This window comes from Phyllostomus discolor, chromosome 4 (genome assembly GCF_004126475.2).
Source record: "Phyllostomus discolor isolate MPI-MPIP mPhyDis1 chromosome 4, mPhyDis1.pri.v3, whole genome shotgun sequence".
Lineage (NCBI taxonomy): Eukaryota > Metazoa > Chordata > Mammalia > Chiroptera > Phyllostomidae > Phyllostomus > Phyllostomus discolor.
The window spans coordinates 150,341,840-150,357,644 of record NC_040906.2 but is presented as its reverse complement, the minus strand read 5'-3'; the positions used below and the strand labels follow the sequence as shown (position 1 = coordinate 150,357,644).

The following is a 15,805-nucleotide window of genomic DNA, read 5'->3' as shown; positions in this document are numbered from 1 at the left end:
TCTGTATTCAAATTCAAAGCCAAGCTAGCCTAGGAGTTGGAAAGTATGACATCTCTGTGGGCTTGTTATCGCTCTGCCTGCCTAACTGCATCATCCCCAAACTTCACCAAATGCTGGTCTGCGCCCCGATGCTGTCTGACAATGAGAATTAGTGTTCCTCTCATGTGCTGTATAAAAAAACCAAAACCAAAATCAAACCTAGTGATGATCTTCTTTGGTTTGTGAAGTAAAAGCAGATGCGGTTGTATCACCTCTACGTAAGCCACAGACACCGGGGAGATCCGATGTGGCAGGGAGGTTGTCCTGGCCCAGGGTCTGTGAGTCAAGGCTTGCCTCAGTGAACACCTGTGTGCAAGGTTAAGGTTACCTTGATGCCTGGGCGCAGCACTTTCCATTAAAACTGAACATGGGCTTCGGATTTCAGGCAAAATGGAATAAGTGCATTGCACCTATTCCTCTTGCTGATTACAACTAAAAACCCTGGACAAAGTGCATAAAACATGAGTGACCAGAAGACTTTGAAAGGCAGAGGAAGGAAGACCGATGCTTAGAAACTCTCAAATTTGAGAATACCCCAGAGGTAAGGGTGTGTGTGTGCGTGTGTGTGTGTGTGCGCACGCGTGCGCGCCCCCTGTATATCCTGGGCTCTAGCGATGCTTGAAAACTGACAATATCAATGACTCAGACAGAAAACAAACAAACAAAAGCCCTAAGAATCCTGCCCTCTCTAGCCAAAAATCTTGGGAAAACATAGCCCTGTATAAGGCACTTTTTTAAAACCATATCCACAGATGCCAGGTAAAGACAAGGAAAACGCTACCACTCTCTGCCTCTCCATTGGGCCCTGTGGCTGTGGCAGCTGTGGTCAGGGCCACATGGGTCATTCCTTGCCTGCAGTGGGGAGGGCCGACCTCACCTTCTGCCCACCTGTGGCTGTGGAGATTACATGCGACTGTCGGCCATCCTCACCTGCCCCAGGCAAGTGTCAGCAGAGTTGCCTCCTCTCCCCTTCTCTCCCGCATGGCAGCTGCAGAGATCGGGGAGGAGCCCTGTTGACCATGACCAATGTGCACTAAGGGAGGAGGGGGAGAGGCAATACCCAGACTTCCAGAATAGAGACTAGAGAGAGCTGAAGTAAAGAATTTTTTAAGTCTATGAATGAGGTCTTGGGCAACTCTCAAGTGAAATTGATTAGAGCCAAAGCAGCAAAAGGTTTGAGAACTGAACTGATACCACGCAGGTTTCAGACAGACTTCTGGGTAGTAACGACTGGGCAGATGAGAAGAGCACGATCAAGGCCTTGGAAATCAGGGACATTTAACAACAACTCACCGAAGTGGGCCAGGATGTGTGTTCTGACCTAAGCAGGGTGACTGCTGGCCAAGTTAGAATGTTTAAACAGGTACTAGAGTCTCATGACATGATACTCCAAGTGTCCAAGATGCCATCTAAAATACCTTTTCATATCATGAACCAGGAAACTCCCAATTTAAATGAGAAAACCAAATAAACACAGATGTTTGAATGATCCTTAGAATTATTTATTGTGGTAAAATACATATACCAAACAATTTACCCCATTAACAACTTTTAAATGTAAAATTTAGTGGTGTTAAGTACATTCACAGTGTGGTGCAACCGCCATCACCATCCATCCCTGTGACTCTTCTCACAAAACTGGAACTCTATACTCTTGGAACAATAACTCCCCATTTCCTCCTTTCCCCAGCTCCTGGCCATCACCATTGTACTATTCCACCTTGTCTTTACCTCACATAAGGGAAATCACACCATATTCATCTTCTTGTGTTTGCTTATTTCACTTAGCTGATGTCCTCAAATTTTATCCATGTTTTGTGTGTTGTGGAATTTCCTTCCTTTTTAAGGCTGAATAATATTTTATCGTGTGCATATACCATGTTTTACTTATATATTTAATCACCTACGAACTGTGAACATTTGGTTTGCTTTCTGTTCAGTGGTTGTAAAGAACGCTGCTGTGCACGTGGATGTGTGATTGTCTTTTTGAGAGCCTGTGTTCAGTTCTTTTGGGTATGCACTCAGAAGTGCAATGGCTTGGTGATATGCTAATTTTTCATTTTTTGAGGAACTGCCATACGGTTTTCCACAGTATGTGAAACGGCTGTTCCATTTTATATCCCACGAACAGTACACAGGGTTTTAATTTCCTCACATGCTCACCAATACTTACAGTTTTCTGGGGTTTTTTTCTTTTTTGATACTAGGCACTCTAATGGTTGTGAGGCGGTATCTCATTGTAGTTTTGATTTGCATTTCCCAAATGATTAGTTATGTTGAGTATCTTTTCATATGCTTATTGGCCATTCATACATCTTCTTTGAAGAAATAATTATTCAAGTCCTTTGCCCACTTTTTAATTGGGTTGTTTGGGCTTTTTGTTGCTGTTGTTTTTGAGTTTTAGTAGTTTTCTATATGTTCTGGATATTAATTCCTTATCAGATATGTGATTTGCAATTATTTCCTCCCATTTTGAAAGTTACTTTTTACTCTGTTAATAGTATCTGTTGTTGTACAAAATTTTAAAATTTTCATGAAGTCTAATTTGTCTATTTTTTCTTTTGTTACTTTGTGTCATATTCAATAAATTGTTGCCAAATCCAATGTTATGACATTTTTGTCTAATGTTTTCTTTTAGGAATTTTATTGCTTTAGGTCTTACATTTAGGTCCTTGATTGCATTTGAGTTAATTTTTATATATGGTATTAGGTAAGGGCCCAACTTCATTCTTTTGCATGTGAATATCCAGTTTGTTAAAAAGACTGTCCTTTCCCCATCGAATGGTCTTGGCACTCTTATCAAGAGTAATTAGAGCATACATGTGAGAGTTTACTCCTGGGCTCTTTTGTCTATATTTCTGTCTTTATGTTGATACCACAGTTTTCATTATGGTAGCTTTGTTCTGGTTATTCCTTTTTATTTCCGTAGAATCGGTAGAAAGGTCCCCATTTTCATATCTGATTTTAGTAATTTGAGTCTTTTCTGTTTTTTTTTCCTTAATCCATCTAGCTAAAGGTTTGTCAATTTTGTTGATATTTTCAAAGAACCAACTTTTGGTTTCATTGATTTTCTCTATTGTTTTTCTAATCTCTTTTTTGTTTATTCTATTCTCATCATTTTTATTTCCTTCCTTCTGCTAGCTTTGGGTTTACTTTGTTTTTCTTCTAGATCCTTAAGTTCTGAATAGGTTGTTGATTTGAGATTATTATTTTTTAAAAATTTTAATCTTTTCAAAAAATTAAATTTATTGGGGTGACACAGGTTAATAACATTACATAATTTTCCAGTGTACAACATTAAAATTCAATATCTGTATAGTCTATTGCATGCTCGCCACCAAAGTCTACACTCTCCTCCTTTCTTCTGCCTCCTGCCTGAAATCCAGATGTGATAGTGGTGTCCTAGCATCAACCATTGCCCACAAGGTGACCTTCAGGATGAAAGCCAGAGGCTAAAGATATAGAACTAGAAATCTGAAGTAGCTTTGGTTCTTTGTTTTAAAGTATATTTCATCGATTATGCTACTACAGTTGTCCTATATTTTTACTCCACTTTATCCTCCTCCACCCTGCTTGCCTCGCCCACCAGCATTGCTCCCCGCCCCATTCATATCCATGGGTCATACATATAAGTTCTTTGGCTTCCCTATTTCCTTTACTATTTTTAACCTCCCCCTGTCTGTTTTGTACCTACCAATTATGCTTCTTATTCCCTGTACCTTTCCCCCATTCTACCCCTCACCCTCCCTGCTGATAACCCTCCATGTGATCTCTATTTCTGTGATTCTGTTCCTTTCTTGTTGTTTTCTTAGCTTGTTTTTGTTAACCCTTCCTACCAGTCTAGATGAATATTTCTTTAACTTCTTGGTTGTAGGACTTCCATACAGTTCAATATTCTGGCAGTTCTGATTGTTTTTTGTTTTTAAATTTGTTGTTGTCCTCTTTTGGTTGTATGAGGAAGCAAAGCATATCTATCTAGTCCTCCATCTTGGCTGCAAGTCCCTCTGAAGGAATTCTGGTTCTTGATGTCCACTGTGATGTCAGCCTAGCGCTGCCACCTGTGAACTTTTTTTTTTTAAACAAGTTCATCATTTAAGAAGTCTGAACTCACTTTCGTCACATGGTATTGTACATGGTCATCTACTGAAACATATTTCTTTTTAACAGACTGTTGTTTAAAAAAGTCACAGATAATTTACGTTCTGTATAAAGTGGTGGATAGTAAGTTAGTTCCTTTGTTGGATTTACAAACCTCAACTTCACTACAGAATGAGAATGGAGGCCAGAGAAAACAGAATCAGTCACTCGTATGCAACAGTATGTTTCTATAATTTGGAGCATTCTGAATGGACAGGTTCAGGCCTGACATGACTGTAAAGAGGTTACTTAATGCATAGACTATATGGAAATTGTACAAAATGTTATTAACTTTAATAATTAATAGATTAAACTGCACTATGTTACTAATTGCTATTCGAACTCAAAAACCTGGCTTTGAATGCTCAGGAAGGTGGCACAGGTACACACCATGCCACCTTGTCCTTGGGGTGTGTGTGTCAATACACATTTCCAACAGAAACTCTGGCTGTAGGAAAGCATCACAAATGTTTAGAAAAATGGCTTTAATTGTCATTTTAAGTATATGGTAGAGAAAAGTGTGCTTTAATTAAATATACATTATACCAATGATGCTGGCAAGGTTGAAAGTTACTTCTAATGTTGATAGCTATAAAAACCAATTTGTACATGACAAGACAATGAGAAATAAACAATCCCTTTGAAACAACTTCTTACAATTGAATAGGAAATGTTCACAGTGGTTTGTATTAACAGGATGCATTTTGTGACAATAACATGTACAGATTGAGTGCCCTAGGGCTTTCTTTATATCTTAAAGAAAACAAGCATTTACATTGTTCATGGGTTGTACTAAATAAAAAAAAAAAAACGGATAATTGTGCACTTACCCCTTAATAAAATAAACTGTGCTGAGGTTACAGTTTTAACACCATCATTAAATTTGTTTGCAAAATGAAGAGGGAATTAAAAAACAATTTTTTTCTTGGGAGTGAAGTCTTTTATTTGTTGTTATAACCAGGGAATGTCATTCAGTAACTCAAGAATGGAAGGGAGGGCCAGGGACTTCCAGTCAAGATGGCAGTGTAGACAGACATTGTTCGCCTCCTCCCACAACCACAATAAAATTACAACTAAACTACAGAACAACAATCACTCAGAACTAACAACAGTCTAGTTGGATGGGAGTCTGAAAACTACAGAATTAAGCCACATCCATCCAGACTGGTAGGAGGGGCACAGTGTGGAACAAACTGGTCCCTCACCCACGTGTGGTGGATAAAAATTTGGGAGGGATATCTCGGGAGGGATATCTCAGGAGGGAGGAGTCACAGCCCCACACCAGGCCCTCCAGCCCAGGGTTCAGTGCCAGGAAGATAAGTCCCCCCAACTTCTGGCTGAAAAAACCAGTGGAGATTGAATCAGTGGAAGGAATTTCTAGAGCCCCAAGCAGTTCCTCTTAAAAAACCCACATAAAGACTCACCTACTCAGACTTACTCTCCTTGGGCTCCAGTGCCGGGGAGGCAGCTTGAGGGGCACCAGTGGTGTGCAGGGGGAGGTTGAATTGTCTGGCATCAAGGCAAACAGAGGTCATTGTCCCTTTTCTGGGCACTCCCCTCATAAAGCCAGCAGACTGATGCTGTATCTAAGATTCCATCAACCTGGCTAACACTGTTTGACCCACCTTGGACTTCCCCAGAGACTCCATTCCACCCAACTTATGAGCCCACCCAACTACTTTTCCATATGAGTGGCTGGACTTGGCTCATGTTTCACAATTTCCTAAATCGTCTCAAACAAGCATCACCTGGCTTCAGTGAGCCCCAGGCCCAGAACTAGCAGCCTAAATTCACAGCCTGGCTTCATCTGAGAATCTCCAAGCCCAGCACATGTAGCAGCCATCTCAGATTGCTTTATAACTCAGGTAGGGTGGCCCTGGGTAAAACACAGGTAGGGGCTGATCTTGGCTTGCACCACCCAAGAAACTCCAGGGCTAGTGCACCCAGTGGACAGCTATAGACCACGTTGGAGCACCACTATCTGCCCCTGCACAGCTGATTCTCCACAGAAGGTGGAGTTTGGTGGTCAGTGGTCACAGCCAATCCTTGCAGCTGACTGGGTTGGGTAAATCCCTCCCATTGATCTGCTAACAGCAACAAAGGCTCAACTACAAGAGGAGGGTGTATTCAGCCTACACAAAGGATACACCTTGAGTACCCAGCTTGGGTGATAGGGGAGGCTGTGCCACTGGACCCTACTATATTAGGGCACATTACTAAGACACAGAATCAAAGCAGCTCTACCTAATACATAGAAACAAACATAGGGAGGCTGCCAAAATGAGGAGACAAAGAAGTATGGACCAAGTGAAAGAACAGATCAAAACTCTAGAAAAAGAGATAAACAAAATGGAGATAAGCAATTTATCAGACACAGAGTTCAAAACACTAGTTATAAGGATGCTCAAGGAACATAGTAAGGACCCTAACAGCATAAAAAAGACCTAGTCAGAAAAAAAGGGTATACTAATTGAAATAAATAACAATTTACAGGGAAACAACAGTAAAGTGGATGAAGTAAAAAGTCAAGTTAATGATTTGGAACATAAGGAAGCAAAAAAACCCCAACCAATCAAAACAAGAAGAAAAGAGAATCCAGAAAAATAAGTATAGTGTAAGCAGCCTGTGGGACAACTTCAAGTGTTCCAACATTTGCTTCATAGGAATGCTGGAAGGAGAAGAGGAAGAGCCAGAAATTGGAAATCTATTTGAAAAAGTAATGTAAGAAAACTTCCCTAATTTGGTGAAGGAAATAGACATGCAAGTCCAGGAAGCACAGAGTCCCAAACAAGAAGCCCCAAGACAGATCATAATTAAAATGCCATAGGTTAGCGATAAAGAGATAGGAGGGCAATGTGGGGGAAGGGGTGAAGAAGTGAGAGGGTTAAGAAGTACAATAGGTAGTTACAGAATAGCCATGGGGATGTAAAGTACAGTATAGGAAAGGAGTAGTCAAAGAACTTATACACATGACCCATGGATATGAACAATGGTGTGGGGACTGCCAGAGGGAGCGGGTGGTGCTGGGAGGAGGGGGATCAAAGGGTGAAAAATCAGGACAATTATAATAGCATAATCAATAAAATATAATAAAAAATGGAAGTGGAGGGTCCACAAACACTATTTGAGCAAGCTGACCTACACAAATTACCATTTTAAAAATGAAGGTTATCTACTGTATGTTACAAGTCCCAACTAGGCAGTGTCAAAATAACATCTATTTCTCTGCTTGCTTTGTGATCATACCTCTTGGAGGTGTTATGGATCTCCTGGCATTTGGCTTCTTTTTCTATGCAGGGTTTAAAATCTGAAAAGAACACATTAGTGTTTAGTTCACACTCATCATGGCATCTGCATTGTCAAACTCTCCACAATAGTTGGGTGCAAAAAAGCAGAGTGACCAACTGCCTCTTTGCAAAAAATCCATACCCATCTTCAACCACCTCATGGGCTCTGCATATAAAATCCAAATCATGCTTATGGAGAAATTTTGCAACCACTTCTGCACCACATGTGAAGGATACTCCTCTGTCATTTTCACCCCAGCCTAAGACATCTTTATGGGGGTCAGACCACAAAAGATCACAAAGAAGATGTTGATCTGGTACATCAGTTGGTCATGTAATTTGCCTAACTGGCTTCGCAGATTGAAGAACTGGCGATAAACCTCCATGGCAGCAAAATATTTTTTCATCCAAAATGACTGCCATCGGTAAACAGTTAAAGCAGCCTGTGAAAGTTTTCCATAGTTTAATGTTGTATCTTCTTTTACACTCATCATAAAATCCATAAATTCTATTGATGCTGGCACATTCATGGTTTCCTCTAAGAAGAAAAAAAATTCTCAGGATATTTGATTTCGTACAATAAGAGCCAGATGGTCTCTAGTGACGGCTTCCCCTTGTCCACATAGTCCCCAGGTAGCCACTTTCTGGAGGGAAGCCACCTTACTCAAAAAGTCTAAGTAAATCACAATATTGTTCATGGATAGCACCACACATTTGGAGAGCTGCTTCAACTTCTAGTAGGATAGGCTGACTGAGAAAGGTCTCCTGGGATTCCAGGCACAGTCCCCTGGTTTCATTCTCTTGTAGCTGGACATTCTTAACAGGCTTGGACCCTCTCACCACCAGCAACCTTGGATGAGGCTGCCAAAGTTGAGTTTATCTATATCGCCACCCCTTCCTACCACACACCATCCCACCCAGGACACACACTGCCTTTCCCACACCCTAGTACAGAGGCAGTGGTGGCAGTCACGGCGGGTCTTCTCAACCAACCCGGCTCCCTGCTTCCTCCTTCTCTCCTCCCTGGAACCATGAGAAGAACAAATTAGCCATTGACTCTCTGGCCAGCTTCCCCTCTGTGAACTTTTATGTGAGAGAAAATTAAACTTCTGCCTTCTCTTTGCCCTCACTGGCAGTCAAGCACAATTTCTACAGCCTCAGAACCTATTACAAAAGGGGGATGAGGTTGCTGTAACATGAACATGTACTGATTACAGGGGAACATGTGCTAATGTGAGAAGAACAAAGTTAGAAGGAGTAGTGGAGAGGAACGTGGAGATGGGGAAGAGGACACACTACCTTGGGAGGGATGATTAAGTGAGGACTGAATGAATGTGCATGAATTATAATGTGCATACTTTTGGCATTGGTCTGTAGGGGGCCATCTTCTCCACCCCAGTGCTTTCTGAGTAGCTCCCTCCTCCCGATAGTCCCTAGGGACTCAGTTTGCTACACCTTCAGTCCCTGTCTGAAGGGAAGTCATGGTTGGCCAAAGTGAAAAGAAACCTGGGTGAAGGGCAGGTGGAACAAGCCATCTGGAAGGATGAATCCAGTGACTTCCTGAGACGCATGCCTTGTGAATGCACTGAGCCATGGTCAGCTTTTGGCCTGATGTAAGTCCAGGGCTACGATTTTAAAAAGCAATGGGGTGCATAGGGAGGGGAGAATCAAGTCTGTTCTGAATTGGGTATTTACATATGCAGTGCACGGCTTTGCACAGCTCACAGGCAGAGGGAGACTTACTGGAAACGCTTGGCTTGTGTATGGGTTGCAAGATCTGTGTCCAGGTCTTTGTGTGAGGAAACATTGAGAAAGAAGCAGCTCTCATTTTCCCAGATGTCACTGTGGCTCTGATGGGTGACAATGCCATAGAACAAGTCCTCTTCCTTGCCAGGTATGTTTGTGCCCAAGTGTGTGGGCTCCTGCCCTCTGCGGCATTGGGGCAACATGTATGTGGCCATGAGGAGTTTTATGGCCCTGTCATGCAGTGAAGTTGTTGTTTTGTTTCTGCGTGAGAAGAAATGGCATCTTCCTCTTCCTCCTGTCACCTTCCTCTTCACAGTTTGCCTTGGTTTTGCAATTTAGTCTCGTTGGGGCCATCACCCTGGAAGGGACCCAGTGGGCGAGCTCTAGCTGAAGCCAACCTTCAGGCCCTGCTGGTCCTAATACAACTGGAAGGCACAATTGTGTTCTTCTCTCAGCTCAAGATACAAATTTAAATTAAACTTCACTTAGCTGGGCACTTCCCTTTGATTTATCGGCAGATGCCTCTTGCTGTTTGAACCTTGTTAAATTGCTGGCAAACACTTCACTGACCAGCTGTTTCTATTAAGCTGAAAGAGTACTGCAGAGCAGGGTCAATCCCCTTGCACTTTGGATGGTTCTTGTATGTCATCCCTGCAGAGTGGCCACAGGGAGGGCATTATCCCCTTGACCCTGGGAGCTGGCTGGTTAATGGTAGTGAGGATTCTTCTGCCTGTGTGTGGGAACAGCAGGGGCCAGGTGCCCTGGTCCGAGACCCATTGCTCTGTTGTACCCACAAGGGTTCTGTCATGCTAGGCTCTGGATGAAGGCAAAGGCCTGATGCCCAGCCCCCGGGCTAACATCAAGCAGGTACCTGCTCTATGGGTAATGATCCCAGCACATGTATAATATTCTTCCCCATTTGCCGGCCAAGGATGTGGTTTTGCACCCAGGCTCAGGTGCCGCTCATTACATGGCACCCACATGTTCTTCATAAGAAGGGGGGACATACACTTTCATCAACTGTCTCACAGTCCCTCCACTGACATGTACTGAGTGTCCCCTTTGTGAGAAGCCCTGGGCTGTCCACTTGTGTGTGCTGCATCTTTGATGTGAGTAAGAAAGAATCCCTATCTTTATGGTGGACACAGCTGTGTGCTAAGGCCAAGGCCCTCCACGTGCGGCTCCACCTGCAGAGAGGCCGTGTTTTTGGGGGGCACCTTTGTACGGTGCGGGAGTGGCACAGCTGCCCTAGACCCCCATCAGTCACAAATAGCACTGAGGGAGATTGACTGGCTGCTTAGCCTTTTCGCTCCACAATGTGCTTTCCCTACCCCTCAGCGTGCCCTCTTATCTTTATGCTCAATCCCTTCTCTTTCCCCAAGCTGGAGCCCCTCCAGGTCGTGAGCAGCTCTTTCCCTGGGGACTGAATCCAAATCAGAGTGGCCCTTGGGTGCCTCAAGAGAGGTCATCTAAGGCTGAGCTTGGGGCCTGGCTCCTGGATCAGGGCTATGTAGGGCTCATGTGCCAGCCCTGGGCACCAGGGAAACCCTGCTTCCAAGTGCTCGGTGGAGAGGATGCTGTTGGTACTGACATGTGGGACCAAGAAGTCAATCTCCATTGCTGTTCTTGCATGAGATCCTAGCTCCAGGCACCAGAGGTATCGCTTTGGACTTAGAAGTTCCAGCAAAATGTCTCAGAGGGCCATGGGGTCACACCTAGGTTGACTCTCAGCGCCTTTTCAGCTGTGTCACCTTGGGAAACTTATTTAATCTCAAATAAAGAACAGGGAGCATGGAGCCATTTGATGGCCAGGAATGATGGAGGTGGTTTATTTCCCAGGTGCCCTGGTCTCCCTTTGCTTCGTAATCTTTAAGTTAAAAAAGAAGATAAGCTCCTCCTCTCTTCTCCTCTCCTCTCCTCTCCTCTCCTCTCCTCTCCTCTCCTCTCCCCTCCTCTCCCCTCCTCTCCTCTCCTCTCCTCTAAAACTGTACTTTTAAAAGCTGAGTTGATTGTAACCCATGTTTATAGAACATTATACACAATAGCCAAAAGGTGGAAGCAACCTAAGTGTCCATCGATGGATGAATGGAGAGTGGCAGGATACATGTGGTGTATCCACCACTGTGGTGCATACATATAATGGAATATTATTTAGCTTTAAAAAGAGCGAAATTCTGACATATACTATAACACAGATGAACCTTGAGTACATTATTCTAAGCCAGTAACAAAAAGACAAATGCTGTAGGATTCCACTTATATGAGGTTCCTGGAGCAGTTAAACTCTTAGAGACAGGGAGTAGCATGGACATTGAAGGGACTGGGGTGAGGAGAGGGACAGCAGGGACTTACTGTCTAGTGAGTATAGAGATTCAGTTTGGCAAGATTAAAACAGCTCTGGAGATGGACAGTGCTGATGGTTGCACAACAATGCTACTGAATTGCACACATAAAAAATGGCCGAGATGGTAAATTTTATGTTATGTGCATTTTACCAAAACTAAAAGAAGAAAAGGTGAGCTTTCCAGGCTTTTCAGTTATGTTGTCTTTTAACTACTTGCCAGTTGAGAGGAAACATTTTATTTTACTTAAATTTTATTGAAGTAATACAAGCACAGAAGTAAAAAGAACCAGAGTACTGTGGTTAAAGATAGTGGTCTCCTCTCAAGTTCAGCCCCTCCCTGTGCTTTCCAGTCCCTGTGAATGGTTTCAGCTGGGCAGTGCAAAGGCCTGCAAAACTGGGGGAGAGCCAGAGCAGACTACTTCTGAGCAGGACCCAGGACCAAAGATGTCAGAATGTAATAGAGGCCATGCCAGGCTGTCGTCTCAGGGAAGAACTCAGGCTGCAGAAAAAAAGCTGACAACAGACAGGCAAGGTGAAGAGGAGAGGGATCTGGCTGGCCTTTTTTGGGGTTCTTCCCAGTTATGTGAGCTCAAAAAATCCCCTGTTTTGCTTAAGTTAAAAGAAACAGGAAAATCAGAGGTGTGCTGGGAGGAGATAATACAGAAATTGGCAGCAATGAGTGTGTTTAGAGGCATTTGTGGAAAGTTGGGGTGGATTGTGATAATAGTAACCTGATAGGGCTCAGTACTGTTCTGAGCACTGTCCATGTATTAATTCACTTCGTCCCTGCCATGGCCCCAGGAGGCAGGGACTATTGTTATCACTATTACACAGCTGTGGGAGTTGAGGCAGAGAGATTTGTGAAGAGCTCAACCAAAGTCACATGGTTAAGAGGGTAACAGAACTGAGCTTAGATGTAGGCTGTCCAGCTCCAGGGTACGTACTCCAGGCCTCTACACTCAAGAAGGAGAGAGAGCAAAAGCACAGTCCTAAACGAGCCTCTCAGGCAGGACAAGATGCAGCCCCCAAAAGTGATCCTGGAAAATTGGTAAATGGCAACCCAGGAAGGTGCTGAGATGAGCCTCAGTGGAGAAAAGCAATGGATCTCCGCTCTTCTGGGAGGATCTGGCAGCCCGGAGGCTGGGGCTGAGAAGGCTGTTTAAAGGGGCCACGTAAGAACAGGCTTTGGGGATGGGAGAGACAATGCTGGAGAAAGACATCAGGGGAAGAAGAGGAGGCTGAGGACCATGGAAGGAGAGAGGGGTGGGGGCTAATTGCTGAGTCTTCTGTATTGCACACTGGAGGTGACCTGCTGGGATGAGTCAGAATGGCAGAGGCAAGATCAGAAATTTGAGAAAAGACACTGGATCAGAGCCACAGAGGCTGTGGGGATGGTAACATTTATCCGTCTTTCTGTCCATCCATCCATCTGTTCACCCATTCATTTGTATTTCCATCTATCTACTTTTCCTTCCTATCACTCATGTACCTTTCCTTACTTTACTTCTATCCATTCTTCATTTTATTCATCCATCTCTCTCTGTATGAGTTTGCCAGGGCTGCTGTAACAAAGTACCACAGACTGGGGGTGGCTTAAGCAACAGACACTTATTTTCTCACAGTTCTGGAAGCTGGAAGTCCAAGATCAAGGTGTTGGCAGGGTTGGTTTCTTCTGAGACCTGTCACCTTGGCTTCTAGATGGTTGAAGATCATGTGATCTTCCCTCTATGTGTGTCCATCTCCAATTCCCTCTTCTTATAAGGATACCAGTCATATTGTATTAGGCTTTACCCTAATGATCTTATTTTAACTTAATCACCTCTTAAAGGCTATGTTTTCATATAGTCGCATCCTGAGGTAGTGGGGTTTAGGACTTCAACATGTGAAATTTAAGGGGACACAATTCATCCCATAACACTTTCCTTCCATCTATTTATCTTTGTATTCAAACATCTTCCATTCATCCATTCATTTATTCAGCAAATATTTATTGATGGACTACAATGGGTTAGACACTCAGAGATAGAATGGTCTAAGATCTTCCAGACAGTGGGGAAATACACACTTATGCCCTGGTGGGAAAAGTTCTTGGGTATGGATGTTTCCAGTGACATGGGAAAGATAAAAAAGGGGGCACCTCAACTGAAATAGAGGTGGAGTTGTGGGATGTGGGAAGCATGGAAAGACTACTAGAAGACATGATGCTTAAGGTAGGTATTGAGTGCAAGTTAAAGTAGCAAACGTGATGCAGGAAAGGAAGAGGGGCACTCCAGGAAGAAGCAACAGCATGAGAAAAGACATAGGTGTCTAAGAGAAAAAGGCACCTCTGCAGAACTGTAACAAGTTCATTCTGCCTAGAACGTGGAGTACAAGTAGCAAGCATGGAGCTGGAGGAGTGGACACAAAAGAGTTGTCTGTTCCTGGGCATGAGGGGCTTGAGTTTTGTCCTAGAGATAGCAGGGAGCCAAGGATGGTTTTAAGCAAGCTGAGAATAGGACTCTTCTCAGCAACATCTAACACTACAGGTTTTGCTTACTTATCTTGCTTTTTTTTCCTGCTATATGCTCTAGACTATAACCTTCCCAAGTGCAGGGAGTTTTGTTTGTTAGGTTCATTGCTATATACCTAGCATCTGGAACATTCTTGGCACACAGTAGAAGCTCCGTGAATATGTGTGGAATGATTTATGCTTAGAAAACTCAGTGGGGCAGACATTGGGTGCCTCCCATAAGTGACCTGGGACAGATTGGTATGACAAATCATAGTGTGAAAAGCTGAGAGACAGCATGGTTTGAGCTGCCAGGGATGTAGATGAGGCCTTCCTTCCAGTCCAACTCCTGTAAAGGCCACTCAATGCTCTCCTGCTCTGTGTGACTGACGGCTCTCTTCACCAATCTTCTTCTATTACTCCTCTGCTGGAGCCTGGGAAGTCCATTATTGGTCTGATGTTCTCTTCACATTCACCAAATATTTATTGAGCATCTATTACGTGCCAGTAACACTGTAGGTGCTGGGGATATAGCAGTGAACAAAACAAGTGAAAATTCTGCCCTCATGGCTGGTATTCTAGCTGGGGGAGTGATACAGACACTGGCTCTCAGTGTCTGTGTCATTATGGATGAAATGAGACATTCACACAGACTACTGAGTCCGGTGGAGGAAAAGGGGAAGCATGGCTTTTCTCTCAAGGGGAGCAAAAGCCTTGGCCTCCAATCCGCCATGACCACCTTTATTGGGTTTCTCCACCCATTACATGATGGTCCTCATTTATTATGCACAGGTTCACTTTAGGTGGTTACCTTTTACAGAAAACAAAGTAGATGCTGCTGCTAATCACATCACAGAAGAGGGATATTTGCAAATGAAAAGGCAAAAGTGGTTGAACTGGTTACACTATCTAGGAAATTTTAGCATAGATTTTAGGAAGCTACTTTGCAGTAAATATCCTCAGTTCAGGGTGAGGGAGATTTTTAGCAAGAGCAAGACTCAAAGTGGCCTAGGCTCATTGCAGGCCTGATTCCCCACGGAGAACCTATCCGTGGGTGTGAATCTCTGAGTGGGAGCTGGGCCCATGCCACATAGAATGGTTTTCTATAGGGGAGGTGTTAAGGTGGCTGGTGATATGGGCTGTGAAAGAATTCACAAAGAGAATAAAGTGTAGAAAGTAAAGTTTTTATTCACTCTTCAAGAAAGGAGAGGGGAATGATGTAGAGAGATACACTAGCTTTGAGGGGTGGGGACTTTCAGCTTGTATCGGATTATGATGGGATTAAAAAAGGGTGGGGGCATGCTGTTGTGTGGCCTCTGGGCTGTGAGGGTGTTGTGACACAAGGCTGCAATGTTATCTTCTGCCTGTGGCTGTAGAGGAACGGTTAGTTCTGTTCTTGCTTCCGGTAACTTCCGGTCCTGGGGGCATAAGGTGGGAAGAGTAAAATGGCAGTCACGTATAACAAGATCACAGGCTTGCTCAGCAAATGGTGCCACCATAGCAAATGGCACTGACTTTATCCTTTCAGGAGGCACTGAGGATGGCTAAACATAATAACTGAGTAAAAGAACATAGCATGTTCAAAGTGGTTAATATACAAAGAGATCACAGAGTAGGTCAGAGGGACCGGAATGTGGTAGTGGGGTGTAGTGAGTTTGTAGTATAACCTAAGGTGGTCAGGCTGGGCCTCAGAGAAAAGGTGACATTTGAACAACTCTGAAGGAAGAGGTGGAGTAAGCCAAGTGGACGTCTGAGAGAAGAGAA

The 15,805-nt window shown here is 43.7% G+C and overlaps 1 pseudogene; it reads right to left on the bottom strand.

Moving 5' to 3' along the window:
• Positions 1-7,475: 7,475 nt before the first annotated feature.
• On the bottom strand, positions 7,476-9,424 carry LOC114495046 (annotated as a pseudogene).
• Between the last annotated feature and the right edge of the window lie 6,381 nt (positions 9,425-15,805).